The sequence below is a fragment of the Ananas comosus genome, unplaced genomic scaffold, assembly GCF_001540865.1.
Source record: "Ananas comosus cultivar F153 unplaced genomic scaffold, ASM154086v1, whole genome shotgun sequence".
NCBI lineage: Eukaryota > Viridiplantae > Streptophyta > Magnoliopsida > Poales > Bromeliaceae > Ananas > Ananas comosus.
In genome coordinates this window covers 37,965-52,823 of record NW_017893396.1, presented here as the reverse complement: position 1 = coordinate 52,823, position 14,859 = coordinate 37,965, and the positions used below count along the sequence as shown (strand labels likewise).

General features: G+C 34.4%; 1 pseudogene; it reads right to left on the bottom strand.

Moving 5' to 3' along the window:
- Nucleotides 1–1,191: 1,191 nt before the first annotated feature.
- LOC109705893 lies at nucleotides 1,192–9,820 on the bottom strand (annotated as a pseudogene).
- Between the last annotated feature and the right edge of the window lie 5,039 nt (nucleotides 9,821–14,859).

Below are 14,859 nucleotides of genomic sequence, written 5' to 3'. Positions count from 1 at the left end.
GCTAAATAAGATATTTATACATATAAATGTATTAAAAAAAATAAAGTACAGGAGCATCTCCCTACAAATGTATTTTTGTTCCAAAATAAGGTATTGGTCTCTATATTTCCATTCCTTTTCCTTTAAGGAAAAGGAAAAAATAAAAATATATAATTTCTATCAATTATATCAATGTCAATGAACACGAAAACAGCTGCACGATGTTATGTGCTCCTGATAATATTTGTAGAAATTAAGAGGTATTTATTTGGATTTGAGTGTTAATTGAAATAGGATAAAGTACTTGCAATTTCTTTTTAACTCTTTATTTGGTTAACCATTTGCAGTTATGCTAATGTCCAAAACAGTATGGGTACTCTTTTTTCTTTTTGTATATATTATAGATTAGGCAGAAGAATATGGGTGAGCAAAAGAGAAAAAATAAAAAAGAGAAAAGTTATCTTGTTGTTTAAAAGATGGGGTGAAAAGTAGAAATTGTTGAATATAAATATTAAAAATATTATTTTTTTAATAATTTAAGTTTATAGTTAAAAAATGATAATTTTACATAATTTCACATGATATCAGAATAGAAAATTCTATGTTTGAATATGGTTAGTGAATAAAAAAAAAAGGTTAGAATTAAACCAAGGATTTTTAACAATTAAACTTTGGTTTTCCGCTTTTATGGCTATATTAACTTGCCATGAAGATCTTAACAATTTATCACTTTTAAAATTTGTACTCAGGGCATGCTTAATTGGTCATAACTCATTGAGTTGATCCTGATGGGGGCCACTCGAAAAAGAAAAAAAAAGAAAAGTGGGAACGGTTTCAATATGAAACCATTCCATCTACCGTGGTTTCAATATAAAACCATTCCATCTACCGTCCATCACATAAATAGGACGGCAAATGAGACAGTCTCATATTAAGAACCATCCCCACCAGATTGTAGAGTCTCACATTGCGAACCTTATTAACATCATGTTTAAACTAAACCATGATTTGGTGAGGCCATCTTGTTCGGTACAATTCGCATCCAAATCGGCCAATTAGCGATTATAGTTGGATAAAGATGTTAGGAGCATTTAGATTTGATTAATTTCATTTGGCATTTCCGCATCACTTCTTTTGTGTGTGTTGTTAGATTAAACCACAAAGTTCCCGCCACAATCATGCTGTTCAATGTTCACATCTTGCGTATGTTGATACCTCTCAATTTTTGTCTCCTCTGTTTTTTATTGTATGGCGCGATTCATTTGAGTTCTCTTTAAATATAGCTGTTGAGTAACCAGTAACCGCAGATTATGCGGTAAATAGCCGACGATAGAAAAAACAGAGGCTAATGGCAACAATGGCAGGAGTAGGAAGAGGAAGAAGAAGAAGAAGAAGAAGAATGAATCGGTTGCGAATGATCGGGCGGCAGAGCAGGGGGCAAGGGGCAAGCTCTCCTGAGCTCGTTGAAGCGGTCGAGGTCGAAACTGCGCGCCCGCATCGGGCGCTTCTGCTTCGCGGAGAAGCGGCTCTCGAAGAAGCCCTCGAAGGAGGGGTCCCTCGACGTACGCAGGAAGAAGGCGTATCCGGCCATGAAGTAGACCGAGGTCACGTAGAAGCAGATCGGCTCCATCACGTCCCAGGAAAGCTCCCAGAACGTGAGCCTCATGAACCCCGCCGTTTGCACGACGAGGAAACCGAGCCCGGCCCACAGCTCTCTCCGCACCTGGGCGGCCGCGATCCGGTCTATCTCCGCCTTCGTCGCCTCCATCGCCCTGAGCTCCTCCCGCCGCGGGTCGTTCCGGTAGTTCCGGTTGGGCGTCGGTAGGGGTACGACGTTCTCAATTGCTTTGATCACCTGAAGGGGGGAACTTTTTACTATACGGTGCTTGTTCTATTACAAGCAATATATATGTATATGCCGAAATAAGCATTACTTTTTTATTTTTTAAAAGAGGTGTCACAATTTGCGGAAAAATGGCATGGCACGTAACATGTTGGAATTAAGGGCATAAAAATTAAGAGCCCAAACTGGGTAAGCATCCGTTACTGGTGTTTTACCCTTGAACGCCTCTACAACTAAAAATAAAAAATAAAAAATAAAAAAAAACACAAATCAACAGCAAAGTGCAAAGTGACGTGCAGTTCAAGTTTTTAAACATGCATTCGTTTTCTAGACGATCTGAGTGTTTTCAGGAGAACGCACTAGAAACAACTTCCCCAATTTCGGGAGAGCTTAGCGAATGCTCTTTTTGGGGCAAATAATTGTGCAATAATTAGTTATTAGATAAGACGCTTCTAATTAAGTGCACGCTACCTCAAAGAAAGCTGGCATAAATTAATGATTTGATGAAAACAACAAACTTGAGGATTGCACGTCAAATTGAGCTTGTTTTGTGTGACCCAAATAGAATGGGAAATTAAAAACAAAAACATTATTATGCCCATTACCGTTCTCAGCGGCGTACCACGTGTTACACGCCGAATTTCATCATGCACGTGTACGAAAATGTTAAAGGAAAGAAAAGTAATATCTATACATGCACATTTTAGTTATCTTGATAAACCATTTCAAGAAGAAAAGTATTATTTTCTTCGCAGGGGTTACCAATCAAAGGCTCCCATAATTAGCAAGATACATTTGAAAAAAAAAAAAAAAAAAAAAAACTCTATTTTTTCTTCCGTGCTAAGATCACGCTTACATTACTACCTCATTAAAATATAATAGGCTATATTAAAAAATAAAATTATATGAGGAAGCGAAAAAGAAATACGTACTCTCTTTTTTTCCCTTCTCAAACCATAATAATTGAATATTAAATGAAGAAGAGGAAAGAGAATATTTTTCTCTCTTCTCATCTGGGTTGAAGGAAAATAAAAGGAAATTAGTTAGTGGTTGATATTTTTATTAGGAAAAACAGGAAAAAAAAATCAATTTTTCATCACCTTCCACAAAAAAAAAGAAGAAAAGGAAATCTATTTTTAACGTGGAATTTTCACCTTTGCATCTAAATCACTCACTTTGTTTCTTCTACGTTTTCTTTTTTTCCTTTTAACACCGAGCTAATAATGCTTATTTGAGAAACCAGTTTAACCAAATTCTCTTGTTTTCTATGACAAAACAAATTATTAGAAACAGCAAAATATTCCTGAAATCTGAAAAGTTAGGCCAAGTTCTGTATCATATTTGTTTAGTATTTTTTTTTAATAAAATTTTGCATATCAAAAAAATATAAAAGTTGAAGGTCGATTACGTGCAATGCTTTTATTTAAAGTTTTTACCCGATAACGAAAAAGAAAAACTTGATAGTATTCCTTTTTTTCGCTGTAAAATTTTTTTAAGCAAATTAATTGTGGAGGCCTTAAAATTGGGGGCTATTTCCTCCCAATTTTGAAACTCAAAATTTTTTTAATACAATATTTATGTAAATGAAGAAAAATATAATATATATGTAACTAAAAAAAATAATAAGATAATATAATTAAGTGAAAATTATAACATATTGAGAACTTTTTTTAGCATTTTTTTAAAAAAAAAACGAGTTAAGGGGAAAAAAAATGGAAGAGGAAACTCCAATCTTTCACTAGGGGGTTCTGCTGCGAATGCTACCAATTCAATCACGTGTGTGTTTCCTTAAAACTGTTTTAGACACCTTCCTCTATTTCCCTGTGTGAGAACATGCAAAACAAACAGGTCCGAAGAGAAATGTATCAGATCTCGCCCATTTTTCCAAGATCAAAACAACAACAAAAACAAGAAGTGTGAAACCCTAATGGGAATCGAATCGAATCCAAAATCACCAGAGTAGTAGGAGAAAAGGAAACGAGAGGGGGGGAGGAGAGGAGGAGGAGGAGGGAGATGATGTATGATGATGATGGTACCAGTTCGGAGTCTGAGGAGAGCCGAGAGTCGCCGAGCACGATCACGGATCCCGACTCGTCGAGGACCGCGCGATCCCCAGCCTAGCTCGGAGCTAGAGGCGTCGCAGCAGACGCGGAGGAACTCGGCGTAGGGGACGACGCTCCCGGGATCGGCCCTCAGCCTCGCCCTCGCCGCCTCCATCTGCGCCCCCTGAGCACCTTCCGCCTCTCCCACCCGTGACCCCCTTCTCTCCTCCGCCGCGCGGCGCGTGATTGCACGGCGGCAAGCGGGCAGAGGCCGTCGAGGCGGATCCGGCGCCGGGCTGACGGCACGCGGGATGCGCTCGGCGAGGCGATCGCCGGAGGGGAGGAAGGGGCGCGGTCGGGGGGGAGCGCGGGGCTCGAAGAGGGCGGCGCTTCTGAAGGAAAATGCGAGGACGATCCCGGGCTCGTCGGCCGCCGGGGAGGAGGGTGTCGGGCGGTCGGTCCTCCGCCGCGTAGGCGCAATCGGATCTGCAGACAGGGGAGCAGATCCTCGCGATTTGCTGGGAGAGGCGTTGGGCTAGCGTTTTACGAACAGGCCCGCATAGATATCGAGATCAGAGATCGAGGATTGCAGCAATGGCCGTTCTAGGGTTTTCGAGGTGGTGGGAGAGGAGTAGAGCGATGGATGCGGAGAATTGGGAGGAGGAAGAAGCGTAGGGGGTTTTTATAGTCGGGGGAGGGTTGTGGGGGTGTGCGGGCCCAAAGAGACGAGACGACTCGTGAACGCGAATCGGAGGAGGAATTAATTGAGCGAATGAATCTCTCGTTTCATTATCTCACACCCCGTTTCCCTTCCTCCTACTGGCCCAGCGGGGAATCTAATTCAATTTACTCCGAATATGCTCACCACTAAAATAGGGAAACTTCAAATACCCCTGTAGTTTCGTATTTTCTCACTTTAATATTCTATGATTTAAAGTATGTCAAATTAATATCTTGTGATTTCGTACTTTCTCATTTTACTACTATGTGGTTTCAAGTGTATCAAGTTAGTACTCTGTGATTTCATTTTTGTATCAAATTAGTATTCTGTGGTTTCAATTTTATCTTTTTATTATCCATTTCGAAATATATAATTTAACGAAATATTAAACCACAGGGTATTAAAGTTAGAAAGTGCGAAACCATAGGGTATTAACTTGATACACTTGAAACCACAGAGTACTAAAGTGAGAAAGTGCGAAACCACAAGGTACTAACTTGATACACTTTAAACCACATGATACTAAAATGAGAAAGTGCAAAACCACATGGAGAGTATTTGAAGTTTTCCCAAATAAATATTACTAAAATAAATTTATCATCTAAATCTACATATTCAAACTTATTATTGAATACTAATTTTATTGCTAATTATATTTTAAGCCAATTTAAACAATCTGCAATATTTTAAACTTCAGACAGTGAGCTACAAATCAGCTGAATTTCAGATGATTATAAAACTTATATTTCCATGCTTCAATTCATCAATATCTTAAAATATCATTCTAAAATAAAAAGTTTTAGCCTCCAAAAAATAGGCAAAACTAAATTTCGTTAACTATATAGTTACTAAATTTCCTAAAATTGATGCGGTCTAAACTTATCTTGATATTAATATTATGAATTTCATTCAATTAGTCATTGTCACTAATTTGAATTTGGCCGCATTTCTTATCTAGTAGATAAGTTATTTATATCATTTTTTTTGTTACTCTTGATTGCGCGTACTTGATGCCAAAGGAAACTAAAAATTAATGACTTGAAAATAATACTAGGATAGTTGGTAATTTTAAAAAATTAAATAAGCTTTTTATTCATTTGTCGACGAATAGTATTATGGATTTTCTGCCGTACGGAATCATTCATCATCTTATCGGTCTTACCGATTCAATATATATAAAAAGACTTAAAAATATTATTTAATAGAATCAGTAAAATAGTAGATAAGAAATCAAATAATAATAAAATAACCATTTTCATGTTAAAAGGAGGCTATCTTTTCTCTAATTCAGATTAACGAGTACTTGTTCTAAATCATCTGAACCTTTTACAACACTCGGTTCTAAATTATGAGGTTTGAGTCTTAGAATTACAAAAATATAAATAAATCTCATATTTAAAATAAAATTAAAATTTTTCAATAAATTAATTATTATTATTATTATTATTTTGTTAAATAATTAATGAGGTAGTTCAAAACGCAAAGTAAAGTGGCGAACCCCAACACAGCTGGAGCAGTAGCAGTAGATTCGCACGGTTACGGCGACAACGGGGGTAAAAATACGACCCTACACGTGTCAACATCATAGGCAAGGTTCTTTATTTTATTTTATTTTATTTTATTTTATTTTTCCGACCTTTTTTGAGGGACAAAATATCGCGATTCGAAATACTCGTTGCGAATACGACGAGAAATTAATTTCTTTTTTTTTTTTGTTTTTGTGACTCATCAAATTGCCTCATCAGAGTATAGTTGTCGCCTTAATCCATTAGAAGCAAAATAAATAAATAGATAAAAAAATAATAAATGCAACGCAACGCTTGCGTGGATAGCCAAACCTATAATGCGGCGAATAAAAAAAATAAAAAAAAATTATCCGAGACGATACGATATATTATGTATATCACACGAGAAATAAGTAAAATTGTAGAAAATTCTCTCACTTCTTATAGAACAATTTTAATTATGCCCTTCTTTACTTTTTATTTTTTTAAAAAAAATTTAAATATAACTCCTATAACTTCGCACTTTTTTACTTTGATATCCTATCGTTTAAAGTGTATTAATTTAATACCTCATTGTATTATTTTTCTCTTTTTATTATTCTTTTCACTAATTTTTTTCGTTAAATCAGTAACAAAGTTAAAACTAAAAAATTAAAGTGAATATTCAATAACTCTAAATAGAGTATCTAAAATTTTTTATATATAATTTAACAAAATGTTAACGAAAGAGCTGACGAAAAGAGAAAAAAAATAATCACAGCGTACTAAATTAATACACTTTAAACCATACGATATTAAAGTAAAAAAATACGAAACCACTGGGGTGATATTTGAAATTTGCGCTTGTTTTTTGGTTTTGAATAGAGAGTGTTACTATTGTTGCATGTAAAATACAAATTTTTTGTTAATTCGCCTTTGTAGTCCATGAATTGTAATATTTAAAAACAACTTTTTTTTTTTGAAGTTTAAAATATTGTCATTTTCTCTCGATTTACTTGTAGCGAAAAATTTAAAAATTATCAGAATAATAATAATAATGATAATTTTGCTAAAGTTAATTAGTTTTAATATTTATCTAACTAATAAGATATCTAAATTTTGATTAATACATACACTTATTTAGGGGGCCTGGTGTTGTGTGGGGAGGCGAGAAATCACGGGAACCGTCGGATGGGGATCCAACGGCCCACACGAGCCGCTTGTCCACCGTGGGGCCACGTGTACGGCGGGGGTGGGATAATGTCTCCCCCACGTAGCTCCTCCCCCCTAACTCGCGAATTAGGGTTTTGAGGGGGGAGGAGGAGAATGCATGTGAACTTAAAAAAATTTGGCCGTTAACGGTCGTGGCGCGAAAGAATATGTGTGGCTACTCCTCGCCCTTGCCCCCGCATAATTCCCACGCCTCTCCCGGTTGCGACCGTTCAAAAATGTTTTATGCGACCGACGCGTGGGCCCCACCACCCGCATGGGCGTTAGGGGGGGGGGAGGAGCAGGTTATATCTAGTGCTGGGTGTAACCGTTACATGTGAAAGGTCCCGCATACACACTGTCGTATGGTAATTCGTTTCCCCCTCGCACACGTTTTCGGAAGCAAAGCATTTTACATCTGAGTTGCTGTGGCACGTGCAAAAGAGGGTTGTGGAAGTTTTTGCCTGGACCCGGTCCACTGTATATATCGACGGTGGACCGAATATATTGTCCCATCTCTATTTTCAAACTTCAATATAAGCCAATCCTTTTGCAACCTTTTTATTTATTTATTTATTTTTTACAAAATTAGTTTTTTAAATAATATAATATATAAGCTAATTCTAAGCTCATTCTATTATATGCAATATACTAAAAATCAATTTCAGTATCTATTTCAATTAGTGTGGTTCCTCCCCTTATAGTTTTTGAGCGAAAATTATACAAGACCCGTATTTTGAGGCAATTTTTCTGTAGTTGAGTTTTATCTTAAGATATTTTAAGATTCATGCAAAATAAAATCTGAAGATTGAAAAAGATGCGTTTGTAAAAATACATACCATAGAAAAAAAAAAAAAAAGACTCTCAACTCAGAATAGGTTAAATATATTTTCAACAAAATTTACTATGTAAATAATGCAAAATTGGCCGTTAAAATTTGATTGCTCGAAAAATATAAAGAATATGATGTTGTACCGACCACACCGTACATGCGCGCGCACATATTTTTTGTGCAGAAGGTTGAAAATTTGTTGCTTTCGCTTTCGAAGTCATGTGCACATAATCAAATCAAATTGAATCTATGGAATATGAAACTTAGTCCCCTAACCAGTGATTATTTTGCTTCATTTGAAACTACCTGAAGAAAACATTAAAAGTGAAAAAATATAAAATAAAATGAGTGGCTCAAATTATAGTTGCGTAGGTGCACGTGAATGGGTGTGTTCCAGGTTTTGACACTGGGCTTAACCTTTTTCTTTTTTTTAATTTTTTAGTGGTGAGTGATTGGAGGTAAAGTGAACGTTCGTACCCTTCACATGTGAATTGTGAACTCAAACCAATTAATAGGTCGGTAAAACAAATTGTAAGCCATTTGAAATTTTTTTTTTTAGCTCTAGTGTGTAAAATTTCGGAAAAACTTTAAAAATCCTTCATGTGGTTTCGTAGTTTTCCACTTTATTCCCCTATGATTTAAAATGTATCAAATTGCCCCCTGTGATTTTATTTTTATCTTTTCGGTAGCTTTTTCGTTAATATTTTATTAAATTATATACAAAAAACTTCAGTTACCCATCTAAATTTATCAAATATTCACTTTAGTACCCTTTAATTTTAACTTTATCATTGATTTAAGAAAAAAAAAATGAAATTGATAAGAAAAAGAGAAAAAAAAAAACCAGGGGGGGGGGTCAAATTGATACATTTTAAATCATAGGAAGGCAAAGTGAAAAACTACGAAACCACAAAGGAGGTTTTTGAAGTTTTTCCTAAAATTTTTCTATAAATGGAGGCACATACACTGCCTAAATATACCACGATTTATATATTATTATGTGAAATTAATATTTTGTCTACGATGTCTACAAAAATATGTTGCATATTTTATTTTGAATTCAAATTTTTTTAGTTCCCATATGCTTTGGTAGGAAATGAGTCCTCCCCTACCAAAGCATTATCTTATATTTAAAATATTTAACATGTGAAATACATGTAAGATACTGAACTTGTATATATATACTATATGATTTATTAGAAACAAACCTAATGTTATGGTCTAAGCGATTAGGTAGCATGCATAGCCTGTCGGAAGAAGCAAGGTTTTTTTTTTTTTTAGAAAAAAATGCTACTGGCCTTGGTAAAGAAGGATTCAGGAGTTTCCAAAGTTTTTGATATGATTTCCGTAGCAGCTACAAAGATTTGAGTTTTTTAATTCTGTTATCTAGTGTGTTTCGATTTCTTTTTTTGAGAAAAAGGTAGCACGCGACCCGCTTCATTCATTCAAAATATGAACTTAGCTACATGGTGAGACAACAAGGCCTTTAAAGAGATGAAAAGCTGAACAAAGACGAAAAAAAAAAAAAATTCAGTGTTTCTCCATAGGGCGAAGATTCCCCCACAGGGACGTCAGCTGTTTAACCTTATAGCAACTACGGATTGGATCAGTCTGATTCCTCCTAAAGATCACACAATTCCTAGTCTCCCAAATAACCCACCAACAGGCAATTAGTCCAGCTAAACAATTGCTCATGGACTGAGACCCCATCCTTCCACTCCGTCTGTCCCAAATCATATGCACATCTTCGGCCAAATCTCCTACTAGGACATCCTCCAATGACATCACCATAAGAAATTTGAAGAATACACATTGAGAAAAAAGGTGGTCTACTGTTTCCATATCAGACCCACACAGCACACAATTCGTATTGCCTATCCATTCCCTTTTTAATAAATTATCTACAGTAAGAGGTCTTTTCTTGCGGACGAGGCAACAGAATACTTTAACTTTTAATGGTATGCAGAGCTTCCAAATTTTGCAGGTCCGTTCATCCTTCGTCCCCCCGTCACGCATAGTGTGTTTCGATTACAGTTCGCATTACAGGGTCAAAAACGTTATTAGTATATGCTACTAAACTGGAGTCTCGATCAGTCTACCTAAGCTTAAACCTAGAGTAACACTCTTTGCAACTTGTGCAAGCGAAAATTTACTTCTCTCCCTCGCGTCAATCACCACTGTTGTCACTAGAAAAACTTCGATAAAGTTTATTAAACAATTATTAAGTTGTACAAGCTTTGCAATAAAATGGATTCAAACCTATCCATATGTCAGAAAAAAAAAAAAAAGGAAAAAGAATGTTAAATAGATCCAATTTTTGAGGCCATCCATTAACTAATCCAATAAAAATACACCTTAGAAACATAATATATGTGTATGATTCTCTCAAAAGCACCAAAATCAAAGACACGGGGGCATCAAGTAACATGTTCTGAGAATAATAATATGATGGAATGTCTAATAATACAACCAAGAATGTCTAATAATACAACCAAGAATGTATACTTTTTTTTTTTAAAAAAAAAGTATAATTATGTCAAATCTGGCCACCACATTATGGGCCTAGTTAGTTAATTTGCAAATTATTCGCGAATTATTGAAAATATGAATAAAAACTTATAATTTTTATTTTTAAATATAAATTATCTTATATTTTATACTTTATAACGAATCCGTTTTTTAACCCGAATTTCTCAACGAATTTAAACATTAGAAAACGAATTTTATGCGTATTATTATATCCGTACCGAATTTTTGCCGAACGGAATTAACTAACTATGATTATGGGACAATCTTATCCAACTACGTGTTTAGCTATCAATGAGTTAAATTTTAAATTTGGCATGCTGAGTAAGTAATGTTTAAAATAATAAATCGTCAATTAGCTAACACGATATAAAAATTGGTTTATTAATTATACTCGTCCTTGATTGTCAATCCATTTAATTTCAAGCGTTATTAATAAGATAAATTCATCTTTTACTGGTACTACCAATGAATTACATTTGCTATCATGAAACTTTAGTTAGGGAATTACTTTGATTCTTATGCACATAGACTTATATCTAAAGTAGGGTTAGGTATAACAGATCACTTAGTTTATATGTAAAAGTTTAAAATTTTCATACATAGGCAGTCTAAAATGTATGAAAATAAAGTTTTTTTTTTTTTTTTTTTTTGAGAGATAGATAACATGCTATCTGCTTCGTTTATTTCATTTAGAAATAAACTTAGCTAGAAATATGAATCAATTATGATTCAAACTTGGGACCTCAGATATCAACCACCAAGCCCTTTGCTACATGCGTTAGGGACGGTCGGTGTATGAAAATAAAGTTAGTGCGTGACGAAAAAGGTGCTAGAGATCGAGCTTCCCAGAGAGTGCGGAGAGCGAAAATTGGGACACACTAGGGTTAATTACACCGTTGGTCTCTAAATTTTTGATTTTATTATAATTACATCCCAGCAGTTAAAAAAATTGTTAAAATTAACGAAATCGCCACGTCAGTGCCTATTTAGCATTCTTTTGCATGTTAATTTTGGTCCCTAAACTTTGCATGTTTTTTACTTTAGTCGCCAAAAATAAAATTTCAAAATTTTAAATTTAAGTTTAAAAATAATATTAAAGTTAAAATTTTAAACTAACGAGAAACTAGAATTTTGAATTTGAATTTAAAGCTGAATTAAAGTTTTGAATTAGAATTCAAATTTTAAATTTGAATTCTAAATCGAATCTAAATTTTGAATTCAAACTTAAAATTTTGATTTTGATTTTGATATTTTAATTTGGTCTCCATCCTATCTGCTGACACAGCGCCTCCGTGGCGCTGACACAACGCCTCCGTAGCGCTGACACGCGTCTTCGTAGCGCTGACTTAGTGCTGACATGATATTTTTCGTTAATTTTAACAACTTTCTGACAGCTAAGACTTAATTGTAATAAAATTAAGAGATCAAACACTTAATTGCCAAAAAAAAAAAAAAGGGAATCAAATTAAAAAATGATATAAAAGTTGGAAATCAATGGTCTAATTAACCCAACGAGTGTATTACTAGGAGGAGAAAGAGACACTACCACTAAATAGTGTAAGCAGTACAAATATTAATGGTGGACAAAAAAAATTAACACCACCACCACCACCACCACCACCACAAACACCAACAACAACAACAACAAGTTCAAATCTAGTTGATTCATATTCAGCTAAGTTTATTTTTAAATAAAATAAACAAAACGAATTTCGTACTACTTATCTCTCTAAAAAAAAAAAAAAAAAAAAAAAAAAAAACAACAACAACAACAACAATAACAATAATAACAACAACAGCAACCAAAAAGAGGAATTTGGTCCAAAACGTACCACTGGGGATGGGAAACGTGTGTTGATGCGAACATGCGGATCGTTTTAGTGTTCGTGTCAGCAGGCACTCGGGTCTGGTCTGGTCGGAGTTGGCCACGCCCCAAGATTTCCTCCGTAGGGATCGAACCTTCTTGATGCTTCCTGAATGCCTGCGGAGAATTTTTGCGTACGGGACGTTCTGTCGAACTATTTACCTATCTAGCCTCTTTACAAAAAAATATTTCCTATCTAACCTCCTTTTGAAAAATATTTCCCATCTAGCCTCATTTTCAAAGATTAGAGAAAAAAAAAGAAATTAATTTCTTTAATATATATTAAGGGGTTAAGTGAAGAAGATTATCTTTTTCTCTCTCATCTCCTATTAATTTTTATATCAAAATAATCTTAATCCCATTCGGCCTATAAATTTCATGTTTTAATGTATTAAAACCTAAAATACGAGAAATCCAAATAGTTTTTGGATCAAGATTATTATAATCAACTCCTTTCGAACCATGCATAATATTTTTATCAAAATATAAAAAAATTAGAATTGGTTGATGCGCCATGTGAAAATTTTCTATTTTGAAATAAATTGATATGAGATAAATTATACACAAAAATTAGAGAGTGAGAAGGGATCTCGGAAAAGGAGAGAGAAAAAGGTAATCTCCCCCACTTAACCCTTTAATATATATTAAAGGTATTAATTTCTCTTTTTTTTTTTAATCTTTGAAAATGAGGCTAGATGCGGAATATTTTTCAAAAGAAGGCTAGATAGGGAATATTTTTTTGTAAAGAGGCTAGATAGGTAAATAGTTCCGTTCTGTCTGCCCAACATCTGCAGACTGCAGCTGCATGAAGTTAAATATTCGAAGACGGAGGAATCGGAATTTCTGTACTCGGAACTGTAGAAAATATGCTCTACGCCGTGCGTGGCGAAATTGTTTGGATCCCTCGGCGAACGTTTCGGATCAACACTCGATCATATCGTGCGTATTACATTTATCGGTCTTCGAAGGCACGCAGAGAACATGATAGAGTAGGTTCGCTGAATCTTCTAAACTCGACAAAGCCATTATGAAAATAAGCTGCTTAAGTTTAATTTCAATCAACTAAGTCAAAACAGGATTTATTTGTGCAAAAAATTTATATGAAAAGTTGCCCGTAAGTGCACTATCTTGATTTTATTTTATTTTTTCCTAAAAAAGAGACAAGTGGCAAATCAAATTCCTGAATTACAACCAAGAAAAAATAGTGAATGTTAGAAAAGATTTCTTTTTTTTTTTTAAAAAAAAAAGAAGCTTAGTTTATTTTGGATTCGATGGTGAATGCTGTATGATTCAGCAATTTCATCATAAAGTAATCTAGTCCCATTCGTCAAAAAGTTATAGGACACTATTCCCATTCCAATTGTTTTGGTGCTTTACAAAATTCAAAGCTAAATATATTTGAGAGCAAAGTCAATTACATCATCACCAAGTGATCTTAACACACACACACACACACACTCTCTCTCTCTCTCTCTCTCTCTCTCTCTCTCTCTTTGGAAAGTTAATGCTTATTAGGTTAACTTTAGTGACCTTTTAATGTTCCACAACAAATATGCACCATAGAAGAAAGAAGACACTTCTTTGTGAAAGCATGGGCACAATTCACCTAATCTAATCTACTATGGAAGAGACAAAGTTGTTTGACTAAGCTCTTTTTTTTCGTTTTTTTTTTTTCCTTCTTAATTTAAATTTGTTTTTCTTTTCTTTATTTTAACTATTGATCTTTGTTTCTTTTATAGTACATGTCTTACAGAATTCAAAATAAGAATCTCATGCTGTAATACTATATCAAATAATGTGATACAATTAATTTGTATATTTGACACTGATTGATGCATATATTTTGTACAATAGTTCGCCTCTAACATATTCTAGTGAATTAAATGTGATTTATTTGACCACATGTTTCGCAACTTTTGTAACAAGCAAGTAATTACTAATTGGACAGTGAACATTTTAATTGGTGCTATGGAACTTAATCTGAAGAAAAAGTAGATGTATTTGGTAGTCCATAAGTTGGCTTATGCGTCGATCATCGGATCGATCGCTTGCATATTTTATTCTAGATAGTTTTAAGTTACATAAATCGAAATTAGAGGGATGAATCATTGGATGATCAAGAATATTAAATTTTGATCTTCAAATTTTCATAAGAGATTAGAAAGGTGACACCATTAGTTGAACAATTAGGAGTCTTTGATCAATGGATTATGTAAAGTTAGAAAGTAAGAAAATATTTTCCTTTATCTTAACATCTTTTCTTATTCTTTACCTACAAAAGTAAATAAGCTAACTACTTTTCCTCTTAAGACCTCTGCATCTTTTTTTGCTGAGTTTGGCTTGGGTAAAGATCATA